This window comes from Schistocerca cancellata, chromosome 1, assembly GCF_023864275.1.
Source record: "Schistocerca cancellata isolate TAMUIC-IGC-003103 chromosome 1, iqSchCanc2.1, whole genome shotgun sequence".
In the NCBI taxonomy this organism is placed as follows: Eukaryota; Metazoa; Arthropoda; class Insecta; order Orthoptera; family Acrididae; genus Schistocerca; species Schistocerca cancellata.
The window spans coordinates 193,498,739-193,520,989 of record NC_064626.1 but is presented as its reverse complement, the minus strand read 5'-3'; positions in this window follow the sequence as shown (position 1 = coordinate 193,520,989).

Here is a 22,251-nt window from a genome sequence, read left to right as displayed (position 1 = left end):
ATACTGGTACATGGTCGGGATGCTGGTTTTAAATACCATAAAATAAGGAGGTAAAAACAAACGCAGGAGTGCAGCTCCTCCGGTACTCCGACAAGTCTAAAAGGACGCTGGGCCTCTGGAGCAACCAGGGAGGCAGGCGGGGGGCCACACGCTCCACACCAAGGGACTCAAGCAAATGCTTGGCACGAATCCCAAATGGTCTCGTTGCCCTGGGACGACTGGAAAAGAGACGTTCCATAGGCGGTCGGGCAACGGTAGGGTACGCAGGGGAGGTAGGACAGGCAAGGAATTGACACACCCGTCGCACCATGAGGAGTTTCCGCCAGATGGCGAGCGGCGGTTCCCCTGCCTCAGCACCCAGGCTGGGGATGGGACTGGTACGGAAGGCACCAGTGGCCAGCCTGATACCCACATGGTGCACTGCATCAAGAATCTTCAGATACGAAGGCCTTGCTGACCCATACACGGTGCAACCATAGCCAAGACGCGATCGGACGAAAGCCCTATAGAACTGCAGCAGACGCGCCCAATCTGCTCCCCAGGACCGATGGCTCAGACACTTCAAAATATTCAGTGCCTTCAGGGCCCGCACCTTGAGGTCTTTAAGGTGAGGCAACCACGTCAACTTGGAATCAAAAGTGAGGCCCAGGAACCGCACAGTGTCGCTAAAAGGAAGAATGGTGTCCCTCAGACTCAATTCAGGGGAGGTAAAAAGACGTCAAGAACGATTAAAATGAACACACACACATTTGTCTGCAGAAAAGGTAAAACCCGTCTGCGCAGTCCATGCCTCTAATCGCTGTATCGTAGGTTGCAACTGCCGACGAGCAGTGACAAGACTGGAGGAAGAACAGAAAACAGCAAAATCGTCCACAAACAAGGAGCATTGGACAGGACTCCGGATAGTGGACGTGATACTGTTAACGGCGATGGCAAAGAGGGTGACACTTACAACGCTTCCCTGAGGAACACCATTCTCCTGCACATACAAATCAGATAGCACATTACCAACCCTATAACGAAAGAGGCGGTGGGAAAGAAAGGACCGAATGAAGATGGGGAGACGGCCACGAAAGCCCCACTCATGGAGTTGATTGAGGATATGGCGGCGCCAAGTAGTGTCATACGCCTTATGAATGTCAAAGAAGACACCAAGACAATGCTGGTTACGTAGGAAGGCCTGCTGGATGGCCGCCTCCAGCAGGGTCAAGTTGTCTACTGTCGAACGACATCTCCGAAAGCCACACTGAGAGGGGCTAAGGAGCTGCCTGGTCTCGAGCAGCCAAACCAGGCGACGGTTGACCATGCGTTCCAACGTCTTCCCGACACAGCTCGTCAAAGCAATACTGCGATAACTGCTGGGATGCTTTCGGTCCTTCCCCGGTTTGAGGAGAGGAATCAAAATCGCCTCCCTCCACGAGTCAGGGTATGTGCCGGATAACCATATCATATTAAAACAATGCAGGAGAACTTCCTTGGATGGCAGCAACAAGTGCTGCAGCATGCTGTACCGGATTTGATCATGACCAGGCGCAGTATCATGAGCCACAGACAGCGCCGAATCCAGTTCCCACATTGGGAAGGGGCAGTTGTAGGGTTCAGAATTTGGAGACCGGAAGTCCAAGTGACCCTTCTCGATGGCAGTTCGGTAGCGGCAGAAATCTGGATCACAGTTAATAGTGGCGGTATATTCCGCAAAGGGCATGGCCAGTGTCTGGGCAATGTCTCTCGGCGCCGTGAGGAGACATCCCTGATGCAGCAATGCCGTGACAGGCAGTTGGCTGCGTTTCCCGGAAATCCTCCTGAAGGCTTCCCATACTTTCGTAGAATTAGTGGAGCGGGAGATGGAGTTCAAGAACAATTGCCATGACCGTCGTTTGCTCTCTTTAATCACTCGCCGCGCTTTGGCCCTTGCCACCCGAAAGGCCGCAAGATTGTCAGCTGAGGGACGGCACTTGAAGCAGCGCAGAGCTGCACGGCGGGCTCGGATGGCGGAGCGGCACTCAGTGGTCCACCAGGGGACAGGACGCCTCTTGGGATTACCGGATGACCGTGGAATGGACAATTCAGCAGCATGGGAGATCACGGCTGTAACATGGTCTACCCATTCGTGGACGCTGGCACGGTGTTCCAAAACAGCCAGTTGGCTGAAAAGTGTCAGATCTGCAGAGGTGCCACCGAGGCGGCACTGATAATGCCACAGCCTCATCCAGGAGGCGAATCCAAAGGGGGAAGTGGTCACTAGAATGGAGGTCAGCAACAACCTCTCACAGAGCAGAATCCGTGAGCGCTGGAGAGCAAAAGGAAAGGTCAATAGCCGATGACGACCCGGAAGCAGTACAGGAATGAGTGGGAGCACCAGAGTTGAGGATGCACAGTTCTTCAGACATCATGAGGCTTTCCAGAATGCGACCCCTGGGGCAAGTAGTCGGAGAGCCCCATAAGACATTATGAGCATTGAAGTCCCCCAGCAGAAGAAATGGGCGGGGGAGTTGGCTAATAAGGTCTGTGAGAGCCTCAGAGTCTATCACATCCTGAGGTGGTAAGTAGACTGAACAGACTGTGAGCCTCCGACCCACAAGAAGGTCAACTGCAACTGCTTGCAAGTCTGTAACGAGAGGGAGCTCAGATGAGGGGTGCATGTCACGGACAAAAACCGCAACACCACCCTTTGCCCTTTGCCCCGTCAGATCATCTTTCCGATATACGGTATAGCCGCATAAAGAAGGAGCATCAGTGGCCCGAAAATGTGTCTCTTGGAGACATAAGCACAAAGGGAACTCTCGTACAAGGAGTTATAATTCGGCCAAATACGTCCTGAACCCATTCAGGTTCCACTGTAATATGGGAGCCAGTGATTAGGGTGGCTGAACTTTCACCCTTCCTCTGTGCTTCGGAGGAGAGCCCGTACCCGCCGGAGGTTTATTCCTGGGGCGAGAAGATCGCCCCCGGTCGACATCAATGTCCATCAGCTCTGATGACGACCCACGGGAGATGTCAGACAGTACAATGGCCTTGTCATTGGACCGACCCTGACTAGTCTCCTCAGGTGGCAAAACCTTCACCTTCGGCGTCTGTGTCTTGGTGGGCTTAGAATGCAGAGCCTTGTCAACAGGGGAGCTTTACTCGCCTGGGCAGAAGGCGCCATAGGGGGAGAGGCAGGAAGTACCCCAATGTCAGCAACCACAGCCTTGTCCGACGTTGCAGGGAGAGCCGCAGGTTGCAAAACAACCGCAGCAGCACAAGTGCAGTGGCAAACGCAGGTATTAGTGCTAACACTAGCAACCTCCGTTTGCGTAGCAACAGTGGCCATTGGTACCGGTTTCTTCAGAGCGGAAGCGAAAGATGTTGTAAACACAGGAGGTTGCATGGCCTTAAAGAGCTTCTTGGCCTCAGCATAGGGGATGCGCTTAGATGTTTTAATCTCCTGTATCTTCCGTTCTTCGAGATAGATGGGGCAGACCCGGCTCCAGACAGGGCGACTCCCAGAGCAATTCACGCACTTCACAGGCGATGAACAATCGGCTCCTTCATGGGCAGGCTGACCACATTTACCACAAGTGGCTATCCCATTGCACCCCAACGTAGTATGCCCAAAGCGCTGACATTTAAAACAGCGCATTGGGTTGGGGAAATATGGCCTTACTGCCAGACGTAAGAACCCTGCTTTAACATGCTCTGGGAGTCTCGGGCAACTGAACGTGAGAATAAACGAGTCGGATTTGACTAGGTCCCCACCGACTCGTTTCATAATGTGCTGCACGTCAACAATACCGTCATCAGCCCATTCAGATTTTAACTCATCTGTGGGGATATCCACCAAGTCCCTACATGTCACAACACCCTTACTATAGTTCAGAGTGGAGTGGAGCTCGGCCTCGATAGCGTACTCTCCGAGACAGGTTGCTTTCCTAAGGGAAGCGACTTGACGGGAACTAGAAGTCTCAACTAACAGAGTCCCATTGCTAAGTCGCTTCACAGATTTAAGTGTTCCTGCAATCCCCTCAAGACCCTTGAGGATGTAAAAGGGAGAAACCCTCTCAAAGCTACCCTCCTTCCGTTTAATAATCAAAAACACGTTCTGATTATCAGCATGTGCTCTGTTACGACAGTCTGAAAAATCTCGATCAACACCAAGCGCTGGAGGACTCGCAGCACGAAGTCGCTTCTTCGATGGGGTGTGTTTTCCTACCAGTGGCCCACCAAGCCACTGGTAGGGGGAAATGTAGAGGTCAAAGGGTCCATTGCGGTCCCACGAGCAGCTAGGGAACTAAAGGTCCGCTCAGACAGAGCCCCGCGTGCCTGAGTAAGCCTGATACAACTGGGGTGCGGCAGGTGCCCCAGAGGTTGCCCGCTTGCGACTGTTCCACCCCAACAGTCATGCATCTCATAGGCGCGGAGCACACCGGAAGATTGAGGGGTTTTTATAGAGGTTGTCCTTCCTCGCAATCCAGGCGGTCAAGCCAAGATTACCATTCCCCACAGCACACAACATATCACCGCCGCGCCATACAGTGGTCGCTGAAGCATGTCCGGGGGTTACGGTGACAGGAGACTGGCGGCGCCGACCAGTCCGCAGCTCAGGACCCCGGGGTCGCCAAGCCCGTACTCAGCAAACGAATGCTGAGCCCCTGGGGGGGTGGACGAAGAATCCCAGCACGTTTTGGTGATTAACACACATCTTGGTTTGTATCAATTCAAACGACTGCAATTCGGGTGTGCATCCGCCTCTGCATTGTTTCAGCAATATCTACAAACTGTTTGTGCGTCGGTCCCTACTGCAGCAAACTATCTGGACGATATTGTGATCTCCGGAAAGACGGACGAAGAACATTTAGCCAATCTCAGAATATTACTTGAGGTCTTGCGACAAAATGGTCTTCGCTTACGGAAGGACAAATGTGTGTTTTAGCTCGTGACTTGTCATATCTGGGACATGTCATCAATGCCCAAGGCATATATCCCAGTCCCACGCACTTCCGTGCCATACAAGACTTGTCTTCGCCGCGGAATTTGAAGCAGCTACAGAGTGTACTGGGAAAAATCAACTATTATCATAAATATATCCCACACGCCTCTTCCATTTCAGCTCCGCTTCACCGCTTACGCCGTAAAGGTGTTCCGTTCGTCTGGAAGACGGAATGCGAACGCGCCTTTCGTTGGTTGAAATCGGCGTTGCTTTCCAATACTTGCCTTACGCCATTCGATCCCCAGAAGCCCCTTCTGTTCATGGTGGATGCATCGGATTTCGTGATCGGTGCTGTTCTTGCGCACAAAGATGGCTCGCACGATCGCCCTATTGCCTTTGCGTCCAAATTGCTCTTGTCTGCGCAAAGAAATTATTCACAGATCTAGAAAGAAGCATTAGCGTATTTGGTGTTACAAAGTTTCATGACTTCTGGTATGGTCGTCACTTTACCACAATTACAGACCACAAACCTTTGACATCACTTATTTCATCCGAACAAGCCTGTACCTCCACGTACAGCGCAGAAATTCATTCGCTGGTCTATTTTCTTCTCGCAGTACTGCTACGATATCTTGTAACATCGGTCCACTGCTAAGCACGGAAACGCCGACGCGTTGTCCCGTTTGCCTGTTGCTGAGGATAGGGCATTCGATTCCTCCGAAATTGCTTGCATGTTCATTCATTCGGAAACCGATAACTTGGTCGAATCGTTTCCGATTGATTTTCGTCGTGTAGCTACAGCCACAACTGCCGAGCCGGTCCTTGCTACCGTTCTGCGTTTTGTTGCTACGCAACGGCCCTTGTCAAAGTCACGGATTGGGGACCCGTTGGTTCGCCGATGTTTTGTTCACAAGGAGAGACTGTTTTTTGGCGTGGAGTTTTGCTGTTGCGTTCTGATAATGATCGGTCCAGGGTCGTGGTACCACGTTCGTTCCAGTCCACTGTCTTAAAGCTTCTCCACCAAGGACACTGGGGTATAGTGAGAACGAAACAACTTGCTCATCAGCACTGTACTTGGTTCGGAATCGATGCTGCGATTACGGATATGTGCTCTTCTTGCATGGTGTGTGACGAACAACAATCAACACCACCACGGAAATTCTTCGCATGGCCAAAAGACCACTTGCCCTTGGAAACGCTTACACATCGATTTTGCTGGTCCATTCTGGAATGCTCGATGGTTGGTTGTGATAGATACATTCAGTAATTTTCCTTTTGTGGTCCGGATGTCCTCCACGACATCATCTGCCACCATACAAGCTATATTTTGCATTGAACGTCTTCCACAGACTATTGTTTCCGACAATGGCCCACAAATCATGCCCGCAGAATTTCAGTCATTCTGCAAGGCCAATGATATTCAACATCTGACGTCCGCGCCGTTTTCGCCTCAGTCGAACAGTGCCGCTGAAGGATTGATCAGGACTTTGTAATGGTCGCCTGGTCGTAGATATTGCTAATTGCTATAATCGCACTATTCCACTCCCATTTACGGAGCTTGTTAGCACTTGATGTTAGGTTGGCGCCATTACAATGCATTGTAGTAATCACTGCTGCTTGCTGGATCGCTGCTGTGTCTCGATGTTGATGCTGGCTCTAAATCTGGTTGTCTAGGGTTGAAAACATGAGGTCCCGTGTTTTTTATGTGCTTTTGATGATAAAGAATGAACGAAACCAACAAATATGTAAACTTCAAATATTTATTACTCTGGTGGCCATCTTAATTCCACTGTCCACCAAAGACTATGACACAACACAACTTCCTTTACATGTTCTTTGCATTGTTTATCCACCTCAAACAATAACACACTAACACACTGTACCAAAGTGACATTCCGACTGCCTCTCGACCCTTCTTGCTGCTCGTATTTATAACATTGTCAAAGAACTACTAAAAAGAGATATAGTTTACAAGTCACATGTACATCTGTTATCATAATTTGTGCAGAAAAGTTATTAATTTGCATCGAGTGACATAATTTAACATGTTATTAAAATGACAGACAGATTTGTTGACTTGACAGAATAATTCTTTGTTACAAAAAGTCCGTTTTCTGGCAGTTTGTCAATTGACTTCTCTAATTTGCATAAATAAGTAATTAACATGAATTATTAAGAAATACATTGGTTTTCGTCTAAAACAGGATTGATTTCGTGAATACTAAGTGAAACCGCTCCTAGTGAACAAATAGGTTTCACTGGGTGATTTTTATTTAAGGAGATCCAAAATACCTAAGTTGTACACTATTTTTCGTACTTCATATTAATTATTTAAGATGAACTCAGTGTTTTCACATGATGACATTTGCTGTATCAGTGATCAAGTGATATTAACTTTTGTGTGGGTTAGTTATTCAGTAAAATTTAATGGGTTGACTGTTTATGGAGACATGTTACGCAATCATTGTTAACATACACAATAACTTTTCTATAATCATAAATACTCGTTAAACTGGTTGAATTTGGAGGGTATCACATACTTCGGTACAGTAAAGCCTTTAATATGTTCCGTTACAATACCCCCCTCGGGTAATATCATTTACAGAATGTTAATGATATTAGCCGACTAGGACAAATGTGTCAAATTGTTAAAATTTGGAAAAGTACTACTTTAATAATTTTTTTGTTTCACTATGCATAATGTGTATGTATGCAATGACCGTTACACCGTTTCAAAATGACTTTTTCCTGCAAATATTTTAGTTGTGTTGTTTCAAATGCACTTTGTGTTATGTCATTCAGTATGACAGCATAATAAAAATAATTAGTAATATATGAAAGTAAAAAAATGTTAATCTTTGCTCCCAGTGAGCCACATGGAAAATGATTAAAAACAGACACAAATATATCACATGCGATTTTAAGATATATCAAAAATATATGTAAATTATTTAAAAGTCAGTTCTCATTGTGTCACAGATTAATCAAGGTAATAGAAGGAACATAAATATATTACATAGATGGACAGGTCATATGTCCATAGGAAAATATTGCAACTGTCTGCTCTTTTTGAGCCACATAAAAGAAATGAAAACAAAGAACATAAATATAAGTATGGACAAGATATATAAACACAAACACTAGAGAAGTCACATGTATGAATATAATATGCACTTGCAAAAAAAAGGAAATATTTAAAAAACTTGTCTCCCATTGAGACGCATAGTCAAGACAGTACAAGAACATATTAATACTAAAATTGGACACTTAAATTGGTCACAACATAACACAAACATCAAACTTGGTAAACATCTGATTAACTGTAGAAAATTGTACACAAATCTTATGCCTAAGAACACAATAGTCACAAAATGATGGGTCTTGCACAACCATTTTTTCATTGTCTTTTATTTGGTGCAAGTATGTCCCATTTTCAACAATACAAAAGGAAAGTAATAAATGTTTGTCACCTTCTTGCCCGTTGCAAGTAAAGAAGATGTCTCAAAATTTAATATTCAATAGTGGCAATATAAATATAAAAGAGATCTGGAACTTCTCCAGGGTCTGTAGGATGAGTGGTAGTTGCTATTAGACACACCCAGTAAAAAACTTTGCTGATAACATGCTTTATGGAAAATGGGTAAGTAACTGTATTCAAACAGGGAAATGTGCTTAACCATGCTTATATGGTTTCAATTCAGTGATGTTTCTTAATCCAAATAACCTTCTTGATCTGGGAAAGATAAGTCTATACGAATTAGGATGTGGGCTTTCTTTTATTTCAAATGGACAAATGTCAATGTTTTCTTTAACATATGGACAACCTAGCTCAACATCTTTGTCTATTTCTGTATTTTCAAACAATAGATCATTTTCAATTTCTTTAGTTCCTAAGTCTAATGTCTCTTTCCTACACTTAGACACATCCCTCTCTGTTTGCAAAGCATTGACATTTAAACATAAACCTTTGTTTTCATCTGTTCCTTTTAACACTGTGTTGTCACTTAAACTACTGTTTTCACCCCTTTTTTTATAAAGTCCACTACAGATTCTTGTCCACCATGTAGGATACAAGGTTGCACTTACCTTTGCTAATTCTTTCCAAAAGGCATCTTTGTTTATACAGTTTCCATAGTTGTTCCACAAAACTTCTAAAAACTTTTCCCCTTTCTCTTGAAAACACACATTTACATTCCATCCCTTTATATTTTCTTTAATATTATTATTATTACCATTCTCATAGATTAGTGTTTCATAGTTCCCAATAGGCAATAGCTTGTCCTCAGATACACATTGCCTAGTCTGCATTTCACTTACATTAACCTCATTATGACCCATGTTTGTCACACCACTTACCTTTACCTCATCATCACTTTTCAATTCTACAAATACTTTTACACTCCTGGAAATTGAAATAAGAACACCGTGAATTCATTGTCCCAGGAAGGGGAAACTTTATTGACACATTCCTGGGGTCAGATACATCACATGATCACACTGACAGAACCACAGGCACATAGACACAGGCAACAGAGCATGCACAATGTCGCCACTAGTACAGTGTATATCTACCTTTCGCAGCAACGCAGGCTGCTATTCTCCCATGGAGACGATCGTAGAGATGCTGGATGTAGTCCTGTGGAACGGCTTACCATGCCATTTCCACCTGGCGCCTCAGTTGGACCAGCGGTCGTGCTGGACGTGCAGACCGCGTGAGACGACGCTTCATCCAGTCCCAAACATGCTCAATGGGGGACAGATCCGGAGATCTTGCTGGCCAGGGTAGTTGACTTACACCTTCTAGAGCACGTTGGGTGGCACGGGATACATGCGGACGTGCATTGTCCTGTTGGAACAGCAAGTTCCCTTGCCGGTCTAGGAATGGTAGAACGATGGGTTCGATGACGGTTTGGATGTACCGTGCACTATTCAGTGTCCCCTCGACGATCACCAGTGGTGTACGGCCAGTGTAGGAGATCGCTCCCCACACCATGATGCCGGGTGTTGGCCCTGTGTGCCTCGGTCGTATGCAGTCCTGACTGTGGCGCTCACCTGCACGGCGCCAAACACGCATACGACCATCATTGGCACCAAGGCAGAAGCGACTCTCATCGCTGAAGACGACACGTCTCCATTCGTCCCTCCATTCACGCCTGTCGCGACACCACTGGAGGCGGGCTGCACGATGTTGGGGCGTGAGCGGAAGACGGCCTAACGGTGTGCGGGACCGTAGCCCAGCTTCATGGAGACGGTTGCGAATGGTCCTCGCCGATACCCCAGGAGCAACAGTGTCTCTAATTTGCTGGGAAGTGGCGGTGCGGTCCCCTACGGCACTGCGTAGGATCCTACGGTCTTGGCGTGCATCCGTGCGTCGCTGCGGTCCGGTCCCAGGTCGACGGGCACGTGCACCTTCCGCCGACCACTGGCGACAACATCGATGTACTGTGGCGACCTCACGCCCCAAGTGTTGAGCAATTCGGCGGTACGTCCACCTGGCCTCCCGCATGCCCACTATACGCCCTCGCTCAAAGTCCGTCAACTGCACATACGGTTCACGTCCACGCTGTCGCGGCATGCTACCAGTGTTAAAGACTGCGATGGAGCTCCGTATGCCACGGCAAACTGGCTGACACTGACGGCGGTGGTGCACAAATGCTGCGCAGCTAGCGCCATTCGACGGCCAACACCGCGGTTCCTGGTGTGTCCGCTGTGCCGTGCGTGTGATCATTGCTTGTACAGCCCTCTCGCAGTGTCCGGAGCAAGTATGGTGGGTCTGACACACCGGTGTCAATGTGTTCTTTTTTCCATTTCCAGGAGTGTATTTCTTCCTCCACATTCTCATCAACAACATCACTTGATTTAGGATCATTATTTAAATGTCCCTCTATTAATTCTTCCTCCTCCTCCGCAACAACCCCATCTTCAGTTTCCCCCCTATGTATCTGAATCTCAGCAATTGAGTCTTTGGCTCCATTAAACACTTCGTCATCCCCCTTCTTATCAAATAAACCCCCCAAAATAGATTCTATTTGTGGTGGGTCTGACTTGATATTAACACCAGTATCTTTTTCAGCCCAACTATGGAACTCTGCAATACCTTCAACTTCTGCACTTTTACTAACTACCTGTGCTTGAACACTGTTTTTATTAACTGTATCACTTTTACTCATAGTATCCCAAACCCTTTTATTAAATTCTAATTTATTCATTCTAACAACATCAGTGTTTTCATGGTACTTACTCTTTACATTGTATCCTCTCCTTTTCCAGTTTCGGTTATGTGTTGTCCTATCATAATATTGTCTAGCCCCAAAACTACGGACATCTAGTGGGACTGTCCACCGTTTCCCGGCTGGTTCCCTCGGTCTGTCCGTTTGTAGTTGTCGTTTTGTTCACCAGTTTCAGCAAACCCCCTTCTATCTTGTTCTCTTACCCAATACCTACTTCTATCATTCCTGTTATCTCTCCTCCATCCTCCCTCCTCTGTATTGTTTCTGAAATCATTTTCATATCTCCTATCTCCCCTATTTGGAGCATTATTTCCAGAATTTTCAAAGTCTCTCCTCCCATAATAATCTCTATTTACATTCCTGTTCCACCCCCCATACTGGTTGTTGCCAGAGCCAAAACTTTGGTTATTTTCTCTTTCCAAGGCCCTATCTAATCTATCTACAAATTTCAGGAACTCTTCCATTGAATCGTCTGGTCCATGGACCAATTCCCACTGCAGTCTCTCTGGTAAGCTTCTTTTTAAAACATCAATTTGTGTCATAATATCAAAAGAGTTATTCAAGTGAGCAAGCTTTTTCAATTGATCTCTGCTAAATTTTTGCATTCCCCCTACTTTCCCCCTATACACTGGTCCATTTAAAAATTCTGACTTTAATCTGGCTTGTATGGATGGTGACCAAAATTTGCAAATAAATTTAGCTTCAAACTCTTCAAAAGTATTCCAAGAATCATTATTCTCATTTGCCCAGGATAGGGCCTCCCCTTCTAGAAACCGTTTTACTAACTTGATTTTTATATTATCTGACATTCCTACCACAAACATATCCTTACATTGGTGAATAAAGTCAATAGGGTGCAGATTTTCACCAGGAAAGCATTTCACTTGGATGTGCCCATACATTGTATTTTGATTGTAAATCGTTTGTTTGGACATCAATGCGTCCTCCAATTGTGTACATTTAGTGTGCATATTTTCTACTTTTGTATCTACATTAGTGGTATACAGGTTGTATTCTTGTTTAAGGTTTTCTGAAGTTTTGTCTATTCTCTGATCTAATCTTTCAACTTCAGTATCTACTCTGTTGTAGATGACAGCAATGCTGTCTGTGTTAGGTTGTATGTTTTCATTTAAACTTTCAACTTTAACTTGAAATTCTTTTCTGAAGTGTATCAACTGTTCTCTAGTGTCCTTACTGAGGGTAGTTTTAATTTCCTCACACTTCTCATTGAGATGAGTACTTAATACATCAAAATTGAACCTTAACTTATCCAGTCTATCTGTGTTTTCTTTCAGTTTCACACTTATTTCTTCACTGGATTGTTTAAGTTGCGAGCTTATTTGAGTTGCAAACCCTGCTAGCCACTCTGTTAAGTTTAATTGTTCACCATCCCCTGGTTCAATTTTTACATTTCCTACAATCTCATCACTCTCAGGTAGAGACATGTTAACTATTAATTATTTTAAATGACAACAACAACAAAATACCTTGCTTTATGCTATGATGTCGTGATCGGTGTTCCTGCTGGTTTTTCACTTCTATTCGGTTTTATTGAAGCTGAGGTCTTCATTGATGACTTCTGTTGACATAATCTAGACGTTAACATTCCGAGCGGTGTGATGATGGTTTTTGGTAGTCGCACAAACACACTTTATTTATTTATTTAATTTTGACATATTTTAACTGTTGCCACACTACACAAATAAACTTTTTTTGGAATGCTAAGCACATACGAAATTTATCGCGGCACTATTATCATCGACGCACCTAAAGATCCCGGACAGGCCCCCACTTTTGTAATGGTCGCCTGGTCGTAGATATTGTTAATTGCTATAATCGCACTATTCCACTCCCATTTACGGAGCTTGTTAGCACTTGATGTTAGGTTGGCGCCATTACAATGCATTGTAGTAATCACTGCTGCTTGCTGGATCGCTGCTGTGTCTCGATGTTGATGCTGGCTCTAAATCTGGTTGTCTAGGGTTGAAAACATGAGGTCCCGTGTTTTTTATGTGCTTTTGATGATAAAGAATGAACGAAACCAACAAATATGTAAACTTCAAATATTTATTACTCTGGTGGCCATCTTAATTCCACTGTCCACCAAAGACTATGACACAACACAACTTCCTTTACATGTTCTTTGCATTGTTTATCCACCTCAAACAATAACACACTAACACACTGTACCAAAGTGACATTCCGACTGCCTCTCGACCCTTCTTGCTGCTCGTATTTATAACATTGTCAAAGAACTACTAAAAAGAGATATAGTTTACAAGTCACATGTACATCTGTTATCATAATTTGTGCAGAAAAGTTATTAATTTGCATCGAGTGACATAATTTAACATGTTATTAAAATGACAGACAGATTTGTTGACTTGACAGAATAATTCTTTGTTACAAAAAGTCCGTTTTCTGGCAGTTTGTCAATTGACTTCTCTAATTTGCATAAATAAGTAATTAACATGAATTATTAAGAAATACATTGGTTTTCGTCTAAAACAGGATTGATTTCGTGAATACTAAGTGAAACCGCTCCTAGTGAACAAATAGGTTTCACTGGGTGATTTTTTATTTAAGGAGATCCAAAATACCTAAGTTGTACACTATTTTTCGTACTTCATATTAATTATTTAAGATGAACTAAGTGGTTTTACATGATGACATTTGCTGTATCAGTGATCAAGTGATATTAACTTTTGTGTGGGTTAGTTATTCAGTATAATTTAATGGGTTGACTGTTTATGGAGACATGTTACGCAATCATTGTTAACATACACAATAACTTTTCTATAATCATAAATACTCGTTAAACTGGTTGAATTTGGAGGGTATCGCATACTTCGGTACAGTAAAGCCTTTAATATGTTCCGTTACAACTTCCAAGTCACAGATTTTGAAGTTGAAGGAGTCGCATTCTCGGGAGGACGCGTTATTGCTCTTTTTGTCCTCGTATCGCTCTCAGCCCCGAGATGGTAGCTCGCCGGCTGAGTTGCTCCACGGTCGCCATCATCGAACCATGATGTCTTTGCTACAGTCGCCGCATCCGGTTCCTGTGCAGCGGCAGACACCTGCTTTTGCCCCAGGCGACGTTGTCTACAACCGCCACCATCGAGGTTCACGGCGTTGGCTCGAAGGGCGCACTCTTCGCTGCCTCGGACGCGCTGTGTATCTGGTTTTGGGGGCCTCTGGTGAGGTGCGCCGGCATCTCAATCAGCTGGGCCTCTGTGGTCGCACGGGATCTGCCGCTCGCCGTCTGCTTTCAGAGACGGTGCTGTCCGGTCAGCGCCCCGGGGACCCATCTACTGGCTCGCCTCAGCACCTGGTATTATCGACGCTGCCGTCCATTTTCCCCATGGCGACGCGCCGCCGACGCCGACGCCGACGCCGACGCCGACGCCGCCGCCTGTTCTCCCGCCGGCGACGCCCGTAGTGGACGCGTCGCTGCAGCCGCCGGGCGCCCCATGAGTCACGCGCCGCCGATCGCTCCCCGTGACCAATTGTCCTCCGACATGGAACTCTTGCTCGCTCCGGACCATATGTCGTCTTCGCCCGTCGGGTGCCCCGGCCAGATGGAGGTCAACCCTTCGACCCCTCCTGTCTCTCTACGGGCGCATACATCGCATGTTGGCGTGCACCCTGGAGTAGGTTTTCAGGCGTTCCCTAGCTCCCCGCGGTCCGAATGGCAGGGTGCGAGTGACACAGCCTCGCCTGTTGTTGGGCTTCCCACCTCGTCGCATACGTCAACATGGGGTCCTCCCCACGGCGGGCGGAGACATTATACCACAACCGTCCGCCGATTTGCGGGGGTGGAATGTGGTGTCACCGCCAGACACCACACTTGCTTAGTGGTAGCCTTTAAATCGGCCGCGGTCCGTTAGTATACGTCGGACCCGCGTGTCGCCACTATCAGTGATTGCAGACCGAGCGCCGCCACACGGCAGGTCTAGTCTAGAGAGACTCACTAGCACTCGCCCAGTTGTACAGCCGACTGTGCTAGCGATGGTTCACTGACTAAATACGCTCTCATTTGCAGAGACGACAGTTTAACGTAGCCTTCAGCTACGTCATTTGCTACGAGCTAGCAACGATCCATATTCAGTTACTACGTATCATGAAAGGGTACCCGTGGTCGAGGGGCAGCGTCTTTGATTAATAATCAAAATGTCTTCGTTCCCGGGTTCGATCCCCACCACTGCCTAAATTTGGTAAATAATCAGTATTGGCGGCCGAAGAATTCCGGCATAAGAAGTCAGCCTCATTCTGCCAACGGCCTTGTCAAAGAAGGTGGAGGAGCGGATAGAGGTTCAGGGCACTCTCTTGTCCTAGGGATGGGAAATTGTCCCTAAAGGCGGAAGAATTAGCAATGATCAACGACATGAGGATGCAGAAGGCAATGGAAACCACTGCATTAAAGACACGTAACGTGTATCCACAGGACATGTGGCCTGTAATTGAAGAAGTGTCATGATCATCTCTCCATTGGTACAAGATTCCGGAATAGTCCGCCATTCGGATCTCGGGGAGGGGACTGCTAAGAGGGAGGTTACCATGAGAAAAAGATTGAATAATCTACGAAAGGATAACGTTCGACGAGTCGGGGCGTGGAATGTCAGAAGCTTGAACGTGGTAGGGAAACTAGAAAATCTGAAAAGGAAATGCAAAGGCCCAATCTAGATGTAGTAGGGGTCAGTGAAGTGAAGCGGAAGGAAGACAAGGATTTCTGGTCAGATGAGTATCGGGTAGTATCAACAGCAGCAGAAAATGGTATAACAGGTATAGGATTCGTTATGAATAGGAAGTTAGGGCAGAGGGTGTTTTACTGTGAACAGTTCAGTGACCGGGTTGTTCTAATCAGAATCGACAGCAGACCAACACCGACAACGATAGTTCAGGTATACATGCTGACGTCGCAAGCTGAAGATGAACAGATGGAGAAAGTGTATCAGGATATTGAAAGGGTAACGCAGTATGTAAAGGGGGACGAAAATATAATAGTCATGGGCGACTGGAATGCAGTTGTATGGGAAGGAGTAGAAGAAAAGGTTACAGTAGAATATGGACTTGGGTCAAGGAATGAAAGAGGAGAAAGACTAATTGAGTTCTGTAACAAGTTTCAGCTAGTAATAGCGAATGCCCTGTTCAAGAATCACAAGAGGAGGAGGTATACTTGGAAAAGGCCGGGAGATACGGGATGATATCAATTAGATTACATCATGGTCAGACAGAGATTCCGAAATCAGATACTGGATTGTAAGGCGTACCCAGGAGCAGATATAGACTCAGATCACAATATACACTCCTGGAAATGGAAAAAAGAACACATTGACACCGGTGTGTCAGACCCATCATACTTGCTCCGGACACTGCGAGAGGGCTGTACAAGCAATGATCACACGCACGGCACAGCGGACACACCAGGAACCGCGGTGTTGGCCGTCGAATGGCGCTAGCTGCGCAGCATTTGTGCACCGCCGTCGTCAGTGTCAGCCAGTTTGCCGTGGCATACGGAGCTCCATCGCAGTCTTTAACACTGGTAGCATGCCGCGACAGCGTGGACGTGAACCGTATGTGCAGTTGACGGACTTTGAGCGAGGGCGTATAGTGGGCATGCGGGAGGCTGGGTCGACGTACCGCAGAATTGCTCAACACGTGGGGCGTGAGGTCTCCACAGTACATCGATGTTGTCGCCAGTGGTCGGCGGAAGGTGCACGTGCCCGTCGACCTGGGACCGGACCGCAGCGACGCACGGATGCACGCCAAGACCGTAGGATCCTACGCAGTGCAGTGCCGTAGGGGACCGCACCACCACTTCCCAGCAAATTAGGGACACTGTTGCTCCTGGGGTATCGGCGAGGACCATTCGCAACCGTCTCCATGAAGCTGGGCTACGGTCCCGCACACCGTTAGGCCGTCTTCCGCTCACGCCCCAACATCGTGCAGCCCGCCTCCAGTGGTGTCGCGACAGGCGTGAATGGAGGGACGAATGGAGACGTGTCGTCTTCAGCGATGAGAGTCGCTTCTGCCTTGGTGCCAATGATGGTCGTATGCGTGTTTGGCGCCGTGCAGGTGAGCGCCACAATCAGGACTGCATACGACCGAGGCACACAGGGCCAACACCCGGCATCATGGTGTGGGGAGCGATCTCCTACACTGGCCGTACACCACTGGTGATCGTCGAGGGGACACTGAATAGTGCACGGTACATCCAAACCGTCATCGAACCCATCGTTCTACCATTCCTAGACCGGCAAGGGAACTTGCTGTTCCAACAGGACAATGCACGTCCGCATGTATCCCGTGCCACCCAACGTGCTCTAGAAGGTGTAAGTCTACTACCCTGGCCAGCAAGATCTCCGGATCTGTCCCCCATTGAGCATGTTTGGGACTGGATGAAGCGTCGTCTCACGCGGTCTGCACGTCCAGCACGAACGCTGGTCCAACTGAGGTGCCAGGTGGAAATGGCATGGCAAGCCGTTCCACAGGACTACATCCATCATCTCTACGATCGTCTCCATGGGAGAATAGCAGCCTGCATTGCTGCGAAAGGTGGATATACACTGTACTAGTGCCGACATTGTGCATGCTCTGTTGCCTGTGTCTATGTGCCTGTGGTTCTGTCAGTGTGATCATGTGATGTATCTGACCCCAGGAATGTGTCAATAAAGTTTCCCCTTCCTGGGACAATGAATTCACGGTGTTCTTATTTCAATTTCCAGGAGTGTAGTAGTGATGAAGAGTAGGCTGAAGTTCAAGACAAATGGTTCAAATGGCTCTGAGCACTATGGGACTCAACTGCTGTGGTCATAAGTCCCCTAGAACTTAGAACAACTTAAACCTAACTAACCTAAAGACATCACACACAACCATGCCCGAGGCAGGATTCGAACCTGCGACCGTAGCGGTCGCGCGGTTCCAGACTGGAGCGCCGGCAAGTTCAAGACATTAGTCAGGAAGAATCAATAAGCAAGGAAGTGGGATACAGAAGTACTAAGGAATGACGAGATACGTTTGAAGTTCTCTAACGCTGTAAATACAGCAATAAGGAATAGCGCAGTAGGCAGTACAGTTGAAGAGGAATGGACATCTCTAAAAAGACCCATCACAGAAGTTGGGAAGGAAAACATAGGTACAAAGAAGGTAGCTGCGAAGAAACCATGGGTAACACAAGAAATACTTCAGTTGATTGATGAAAGGAGGAAGTACAAACATGTTCGCGGAAAATCAGGAATACAGAAATATAAGTCGCTGAGGAATGAAATAAATAGGAAGTGCAAGGAAGCTAAGACGAAATGGCTGCAGGAAAAGTGTGAAGACATCGAAGATATTTACAGACTCAGCATACAGGAAAGTCAAAACAACCTTTGGTGACATTAAAAGCAACGGTGGTAACATTAAGAGTGCAACGCGAAATCCACTGTTACATGCAGAGGAGAGAGCAGATAGGTGGACAGAATACATTGAAAGGCTCTATGAGGGTGAATATTTGTCTGATGTGATGGAAGAAGAAACAGGAGTCGATTTAGAAGAGATGGGCGATCCAGTATTAGAATCGGAATTTAAAAGAACTTTGGAGGTCTTACGGTCAAATAAGGCAGAAGGGATAGATAACATTCCATCAGAATTTCTAAAATCATTGGGGGAAGTGGCAACAAAACGACTATTCACGTTGGTGTGTAGAATATATGAGCCTGGCGATATACCATCTGACTTTCGGAAAAGCATTATCCACACAATTCCGAAGAGGGCAAGAGCTGACAAGTGCGAGAATTATCGCACAATCAGCTTAACAGCTCATGCATCGAAGCTGCTTACAAGAATAATATACAGAAGAATGGAAAAGAAAATAGAGAATGCGCTAGGTGACGATCAGTTTGGCTTTAGGAAAAGTAAAGGGACGAGAGAGGCAATTCTGACGTTACGGCTAATAATGGAAGCAAGGCTAAAGAAAAATCAAGACACTTTCATAGGATTTGTCGACCTGGAAAATGCGTTCGACAATATAAAATGGTGCAAGCTGTTCGAGATTCTGAAACAAGTAGGGGTAAGCTGTAGGGAGAGACGGGTCATACACAATATGTACAACAACCAAGAGGGAATGATAAGAGTGGACGATCAAGAACGATGTGCTCGTATTAAGAAGGGTGTAAGACAAGGCTGTAGCCTTTCGCTCGTACTCTTCAATCTGTACATCGAGGAGGCAATGATGGAAATAAAAGAAAGGTTCAGGAGTGGAATTACAATACAAGGTGAAAGGATATCAATGATACGATTCGCTGATGACATTGGTATCCTGAGTGAAAGTGAAGAAGAATTAAATGATCTGCTGAACGGAATGAACAGTCTAATGAGTACACCGTATGGTTTGAGAGTAAATCGGAGAAAGACGAAGGTAATGAGAAGTAGTAGAATTGAGAACAACGAGAAACTTAACATCAGGATTGATGGTCATGAAGTCAATGAAGTTAAGGAATTCTGCTACCTAGGCAGTAAAATAACCAATGACGGACGGAGCAAGGAGGACATCAAAAGCATACTCGCTATGGCAAAAAAGGCATTTCTGGCCAAGAGAAGTCTACTAATATCAAATACCGGCCTTAATTTGAGGAAGAAATTTCTGAGGATGTACGTCTGGAGTACAGCATTGTATGGTAGTGAAACATGGACTGTGGGAAAACCGGAACAGAAGAGAATCGAAGCATTTGAGATGTGGTGCTATAGACGAATGTTGAAAATTAGGTGGACTGATAAGGTAAGGAATGAGGAGGTTCTACGCAAAATCGGAGAGGAAAGGAATATGTGGAAAACACTGATAAGGATAAGGGACAGGGTGATAGGACATCTGCTAAGACATGAGGGAATGACTTCCATGGTACTAGAGGGAGCTGTAGAGGGCGAAAACTGTAGAGGAAGACAGAGATTGGAATACGTCAAGCAAATAATTGAGTACGTAGGTTGCAAGTGCTACTCTGAGATGAAGAGGTTAGCACAGGAAAGGAATTCGTGGCGGGCCGCATCAAACTAGTCAGTACACCGATGAAAAAAAAAAAAAAAAAAAAAAAAAAAAAAAAAAAAAAAAAAAAAAAAGAGTATCATGAACAGATAATATTGTGAATCATGTACGGTCAAGAGCGACGTTCATCATTAATGGATTAAAGTTAAGTATCAAACTAGCTACGTCCGCTTTCTGAATTCTAATTCCTTGTATGTTCCAGACCTCACGTCAGTATAGTTCTTCCCCCCTCACGCCAGCGTGCGTGCGCTGAAACGCGTGCATTTCGGCCTCCTTTAGTAACACGGTGTTGGCTCTTCTGCCAGCCCAACACTATATATCGATTTTCGGATTGATCAGTTCCAAAGGTTGATTGACTCAGAGCCGGCGCCGTGTGAGGCTTCATGAAAGCCAAGGTGTATCTAACGAAATATTGATTTTGTTATTAAGGTAGACGATAATTATAGAATAAAAAAGGCTTTTTAACAATGTCAAAATACATTTGCTCCTCCATTGTTCTCATTAAAAAAAATTACACTCTATTATGTTGCGGCCGGCCGGTGTGGGCGTGCGGTTCTAAGAGCGTCAGTTTGGAACCGCGTGACCGCTACGGTAGCAGGTTCGAATCCTGCCTTGGGCATGGATGTGTGTGATGTCCTTAGGTTAGTTAGGTTTAAGTAGTTCTAAGTTCTAGGGGACTGATGACCTCAGTAGTTAAGTCCCATAGTGCTCAGAGCCATTTGAACCCTATTATGTCGCGAACAAGGGCTAATTGGTGACTATCCTTTATAACACTGAATGTCTATCAATGAAATAAATTACTGATTTTCATGTTCCATATTTACTTTTAATTAATCCGATTAATTTGTTTGTCAAAATACTTCTGACCGCTGCTATATAATGGTTCAAATGGCTCTGAGCACTATGGGACTCAACTGCTGTGGTCATAAGTCCCCTAGAACTTAGAACTACTTAAACCTACCTAACTAACCTAAGGACAGCACACACATCCATGCCCGAGGCAGGATTCGAACCTGCGACCGTAGCGGTCGTGCGGTTCCAGACTGTAGCGCCTTTAACCGCTCGGCCACTCCGGCCGGCTGCTATATAATGTACAGGTATCTTATACGGCGCATACTACTGAACACTATAGTTCTATATTGTTGACGTTAATGGAACAAAGCGGAAGAGGTTATAGTATGCAGACGGTTTTATGATGGAACTGCACTAAGGCGCCTGTAAATGTAATTATGTGTTGGAAATAAAGCGATGGTGCAGTCCACTGTCACGCTCATTTAGGCAACCAAAATTTTATAACATCTGAGATCTCTCCTTATAAAATTTTCCCTAGGGGGAGGGAAGTGTCGCAAATGTAAGGAAAATCCCAACCAATCCATTAACTCAGCCACAAGAAGTTCTCGATCAAGAGCCGGCCGCGTGCTTGGCATGACTTCAGGAGGGAGGAGCTAATATTTGAAGTCGACAACGAGCCTCGGACGGTCAACAGCGGCAAGTTAACAGCCTCTCGGTTGCAGGATCCAAAGATGTCAGGCGAGAAAGTAACAGGTGTACCAAATATGGAGGGCGTCACGCGTTAATCGCGTAAACAACAACGCACAGGACACGGGGCAGTTTCATCGCACCTTCCAATAGTAGTGCTGAGTGCCTCTAGAAAGAGCGGGACCAGTTACGAGCATATAACGCCGTCTCCACGACGATGTGGTTAGGACTTAGTTTATTTAGCTAGTCTCGGCTGTGGTGGAACGCATTTTGGACTTGGAGAATGTTGAGGTAGGACATCATAGTTTGGGTCTTGTATATAACGGAATGTGCCAGGGGTACTTCCGTGTAATAAAATCACACTGATAGATATTTATGCCCTCCTCCGTTAGCAGCCCTACTGCGTTCCGTGCTCCGTATCGCTCAAAGCTTCGTTTCCAGCCGCGATTGGGGAATCAGCAGGCGGCCCACCACGGTTAAACCCAGCGAGTTCCACCTCACGGGGTGAGCTCTTCTGTCGCGCTAACAACAATAGTCCTTCTTACACCCTCTCAGGCACGACAACATGTATCTGCCCTTAGTTCAACACTTGTGACAGTTTTTCTGACGCAATA